Genomic DNA, 5938 nt, shown 5'->3' with positions numbered 1-5938 from the left:
GTTATTATTATAGACGTCGCACAGCATACAGTATCGTAAGGTTGTTGATTGAAGATATTGTGTCTACCGGGAGGTTGCACTGTTTGTCAAATCAGAACAAGGACCTATCGCTATCATCATCATCATTATTATTATTATTCATTACTCTTATTTTTATCACGTGCTTTCACTAGCTCTATGTACCTTGGGTATGTGCTGTGGTTTGTTGTGGTGCTCTTATTTTCACTGTATTGAAAGTGCTTTACGTAAGATGTGTGTGGTGCCTAGTAGTGCTATTTTCTGTGTGTTATATACATTTGTAAGTCCTGGTGTTTTTGTTATGTATTTGTCTGAATGCTTTCTTTTTTATCATACCTAATACACCTACTATTATAGGAATTGTTTCTATTTTTAGGCTCCACATTCGAATTACCTCTATTTCCAAATCTTTGTATTTTGAGAGTTTCTCTGTTTCTTTTAGGGACACATTGTCATCTGTTGGCATTCATATATCGATTTGAAGGAATTTTTTCTTAGCGACCTCTGACAACTATATCCGGTCTATTAGCCTAGATTTCTCTATCTGTGTGTATTGTCATATCCCAGAGTATGGTTGCTTTCTCGTTACCGGAGAATAACGCTCTGTCAGTGTACCAACGTACAACTAACCAGAACAACATGCCAAGAAGATCTCAGTATATCTAGTGGGATATTTTTCTACACTAAGCACCTGAAATTACACAGCCTGCATCAATTGATGCAACGCAACCAGATGCACAACATCCTATGAGACAGATGCAGGATGTCTCGAAATGATCGTCGTGCTGAACAAAGATTCGTACTCAATCCGTCTTCCGCTAAACTTGTGTAAATATGACTGAGACAACATATATATATATATATATATATATAATTAATGTTTAGATAGGAGATTTAAAGTGTAGTATTCAAACTTTGTTTTGGGTGTGTCCCTAGTAGTATGCCTGCGGAGCACGCTCACCGCTTATGGTTACCAGGCGTCATCCGTGGTATTGCACTTTTGTCGCAGGATCTACGTAAGGAATTCCTCAGTACACGTTTAGTATATTTTAAATGATTGATACGGAACACTGTACTGGAAGTTCTATTAAGCACAACGATCGTTTCGACTAACTTCTGCACAACTCCTTAGTGAGTAGTGAACGGTATAATGGAATCGAATGTACTCCGTAGTGCAGAAGAAACCTCTCCAGGTTAGGTAATAGGTTCAGTGTTATAAGATGTACATTATATATATATATATATATATATCTGCGTAGTATATATATATATATATATATATATATATATATATATATATATATATATATATATTTATTATGACTGACGCCCTATGGAAAAACGTTCCGGCACTGTATATCACAAAAATATACAGAAACAATTGTTTATTCAAACGTAATACAAGAAAAACTAAACACCTACGTGAAAACATTTAACTCCTGTGTAAGTTATAATAATGAGACCTGTTTAAATCAACATGTTCACATAAAAGCTGCAAATCTGTTAATTGAATTTTATAATATACGAATGTTTACTCACAAGACATTTTTCTATGTATTTATAACAGAGAAGCACATTGCCCAGATTGAGACATAGTTAACGATGCACTGTCTATTTCACGGCACCAAAACACAGTCTCTCATAGAATACAGCTGTGTATTTTGTAATTTACAAATAAGTAAATTAATTAACAATTAAGTGAATTAAAAGATCAAAGATTTTTGAATTAACACTTATAAGTATTGCTTTAGAAATCTTTCCTCGTTTAATTATGAACCTTCCACCGTCCGCAGATAACTTTAAGCGAACTGATAGATTGCTTCGTCATGTTGTGACTTGTGACACCTGAAACATAGCGTCTTTAGATGACGTGCTACCCACACTGACGCTCCTAAATATATATAGAAATACGAATACATATACTATATATATATATATATATATATATATATATATATATATATATATATATATATATATATATATATATATATATATATATATATACAAATACGTATATATGCATGTATCTTTTACAAGTGTAAAATACATTAACGATGGCCAGAGGAAAATTTTTTACTCAATATTTTTCCCCTGTCAGCAAATTATATTTAAATAAATTTAAAAAATCACATTAAACTTGTGAGCCAGACATGGTGTCTTTCTAAGTCTTGTATGTGCGAAAGAAAATATTTTATGGAACACACCTTTATACACACACAGATTATATGTATTACATATATATATATATATACACACACGTATATATATATGTATATTTATGTGTGCATATACATAGATATATATATATACGTATATATATGTATATTTATGTGTGCATATACATAGATATTATATATATATATAATACGTATATACAAATATATATATACATATATATAATGTATATAATACGTGTACACACACACACATATATATATAACGGAATATATATGCACCTATTGCATATATGTGATATTAATATACGTATGTATATATATTATATACATACATACATACTGCTCTTTATCTCTCTCTATATCTATCTACCTCCCTCCCTCACCACCTATCAACCTCCCTTCCTCCCTACCTACATACATAACTTTGAATCTCTTTTTCTGTTTGTGTATTTGCGTATCCACCAATCAATTCATCTCTGCCTGTATACATCTATATTTTCATCTTATCAACTCACGTATTTATTTACTTTAATCCGTATGAAATGGTGTGTGCGGCAAATTTGTTAGTTTTCAGTAAAAATAATTAAATTAAGCCTTATTACGAAATTACTAAATCATTTATAAGTCAATCTTCAGTATGGTATCACCTGAACAATATGCATATCGGGGTGTGTGTGTGTGTGTGTGTGTGTGTGTGTGTGTGTGTGTGTGTGTGTGTGTGTGTGTGTGTGTGTGTGTGTGTGTGTGTGTGTGTGTGTGTGTGTGTGTGTGTGTGTGTATTTCGCTCATAGGTAAATTACTCCATAATTCATTGCCCTATTCACACGTACTTACGTATGCGCAAACACGCCAAATACACACACACACACACACACACTTACCTAATTGTGTGTGCACATATGAATGCGTATGTACGCATGAATATATGTATGAATGTATGTGTATACGCTTATGTAAGTATATGCCTGTATGTATGTGCATATGCACGAGTCTCTGTAAATGTAGCGTACTTACAGTAACCAATTACGTAAACCATTACGTTGCTAACCTTCTTCGGAGGTCACTTATTAGGATGAATACGAACGTTTAATATTTTGTGATATATCAGATATTCTTCATTTTTGTCACCAGTATCTTAATTTCAATGACGACATCTAATATATTCGATACATATATCATATATGTGCGCCCGCGCGCGTGTATGTGTGCGTGCGTGCCCACGCGTGTGTAGGCGAGTTGGCAGAATCATTAGCACATCGGAAAAAATGCTTAACGGCATTTTGTTCGGATCTAGGGATCCGTATTAGGGTTCTGTTATAGCATGTATATATTATATGAGAGGGAACGAGATCTCAAATCATTTAGAATAATTTAATTGGAGTAAAGTGAATCTGAAGTCTTACAACTGTTTCTGGGATAACCCAAGTGGTTGGTTAGCATATCGGTGCACTAGGTATTCCGTCATTGTCTCTGATGACAGAATACCCAGTGCACCGACATGCTAACCAACCATTTGGGTTATCCCAGAAACAGCTGTAAGACTTCAAATTCACCTTACCCTAATTAAATTATTCTAAATGACTTGAAATACTCGTTCTGCTTTGGTTTTGATTTTTCCTCTAATATGTGTATGTATGTATGCATGTGGTGCATGTGTGTGTGTATATATATATATTATATATATATATATATATATATATATATATGTGTGTGTGTGTGTGTGTGTACTGTTCCATGATTGTAAGATCAAGCATGCCAGACAATACTTTTTTAACACATCAGGAGTCCTAATGCAATTACTTTATTGTATATGGTGTGACGTTCTATTACTATACCATATACGATGAAATGGAAAATTGTCGAAAAATCCACACCATATGTTAACGGATAAAAAGATGTAAGCTATTCGTAGGTGAAAGAACTCGGATCCTTTTCAGATCTAAGATCACAAATACACTGCTGAATTCTTGATACGAAATTTTCAGCAGTTGTAAGGATATGGCTAAGTTCCTGTTGACGAATTGGAAAGTGCCACCATCTCCGGATTAAACAACTGTACCATAGACTCTAAGCCACTATCTTTCCAGCCTAATATCTTACGGTCTGAGGGGAAACAACTCTAATTCCTTTCTTTTGCTTCTTTCTGTTTTCTCTTTCGTTTTCTGGTTTTTCAACATTCAACCTTTATATTTATTTATTTCTCGCTATTTTTCGTTTTTTCTCTCATCCTATCGGCTCATTTTTAGTTAGTTATGCCATGTGAGCAGTGCCTGATGATTGTGCTAGAACACCAGGCATGTTAAAAAATACTGTCTTATATGCTCTCAACACATGAAACTAATAGTAGCACATAAAAACATGTACTGTATTTATGAAATAAAAATTATTTATATATTTATACAGAGTGCGTAAGATATTTGGGGACAGGTTTATGGTTATAAAAAAACATATATATAATAACTGATAATGACTATTTATCAAAAAATGCTATGAGGATAAACATAAACCTTCTTTTCTATAATGTTATTCAATAAAGCCACCTTCAACTTCAGCACTGATTCTATATAAGATCTAAATCATCTACATGCTCGAATCAAGTGGTCCTGGTTAATTTTGGACATTACTCTGATTATGGCAGCTTTCAAAGAATCTTTGGTGTTATGGACGTGTTCATTGACCTCTCTCTCAACAACACTCCACGTCTAATAGTCCAATGGATTGAGATCTGGAGAATTAGGAGGTCAAATGTTAGGGGTTATGTGATCATGGAAATTTTCAGCCATCCATTCCTGTGTTACTAGAGCCATGTATGATAGTACAGAGTCTTACTGAAATACATATGGCCTTCCATTGCATACACTGTCTATCCAGGCTTAACGGTTATTGCCAGGACCTCAATGTAGGCGACAGAGTTAATTCTAAGGCCTCGTGGAAAGAAGTAAGGAAGCATCACATGTCCTAAATTGCTGATAACCCCTATTTATTGTTGTTGTTGTAGTCCTTGTCGTTATTTTACTTCTCAGAGCGCTCGATCTTGTTTGCTCTGGTAGATTCTGTGAGAGTAGAGAGCAGCCTACGGTCAGAAGTCTCACAGGGTCTCTTTCTGCACATTTTAAGCTTTGGTACTTGGTTGTTAATTACCGTGGGAGACATTCAACATCCAAGTACCATTCTCAAAATCCTAGCTGTTTCCAGCAGCGCAGTCTTTTGGGATTGCTCTACTCTCATGTCAATTCCGATTTCTCTGACATATTTCTCGAACTTGGTTGTTAGTGATCCGATTGCCCTGACAATTACTAGAATGACAGACACTCTTCATAGTCCACATTCTTGCAATTTCGTCTTTTAGTAATCTGTACTTTTTAATCTTTTCCAGTTCTTTGTCATTTATGCGTGCATCCCCAGGTATTGCAATATCTATAAACTTAATATTATTGTTGTTGTTATAGTTGTTATTATTATTATTCGTCTAAGTGCCTACTTATCATTGTCATCTCGTCCGTCAATTCAGTGAAATATTAAAACTTAAATGAGTAATAAACTTCGCATTGTATGTTATATATATATATATATATATATATATATATATTAAAAAAGATATTATATGTATATATATATATATATATATATATATATGTATATATATATATATATTTACACACATATATACATATATATTTGCTATCCCATCATTTAGTTAATATCAGTTTCTTGTATTGCTATAAGTCACATTTAACTAC

At 33.5% G+C, this 5938-nt stretch overlaps 1 protein-coding gene across 2 annotated transcripts in view; it reads left to right on the top strand.

Moving 5' to 3' along the window:
* Window positions 1-5938, top strand: part of LOC128247622 (uncharacterized) — a 112475-nt gene that overhangs the window by 89160 nt on the left and 17377 nt on the right. The gene's annotated exons all lie outside the window — the stretch shown is intronic.

Source organism: Octopus bimaculoides, chromosome 4 (assembly GCF_001194135.2).
Source record: "Octopus bimaculoides isolate UCB-OBI-ISO-001 chromosome 4, ASM119413v2, whole genome shotgun sequence".
Lineage (NCBI taxonomy): Eukaryota > Metazoa > Mollusca > Cephalopoda > Octopoda > Octopodidae > Octopus > Octopus bimaculoides.
Note: the sequence above shows the minus strand (reverse complement) of the source record. Positions and strands in the feature narration are given on the sequence as shown.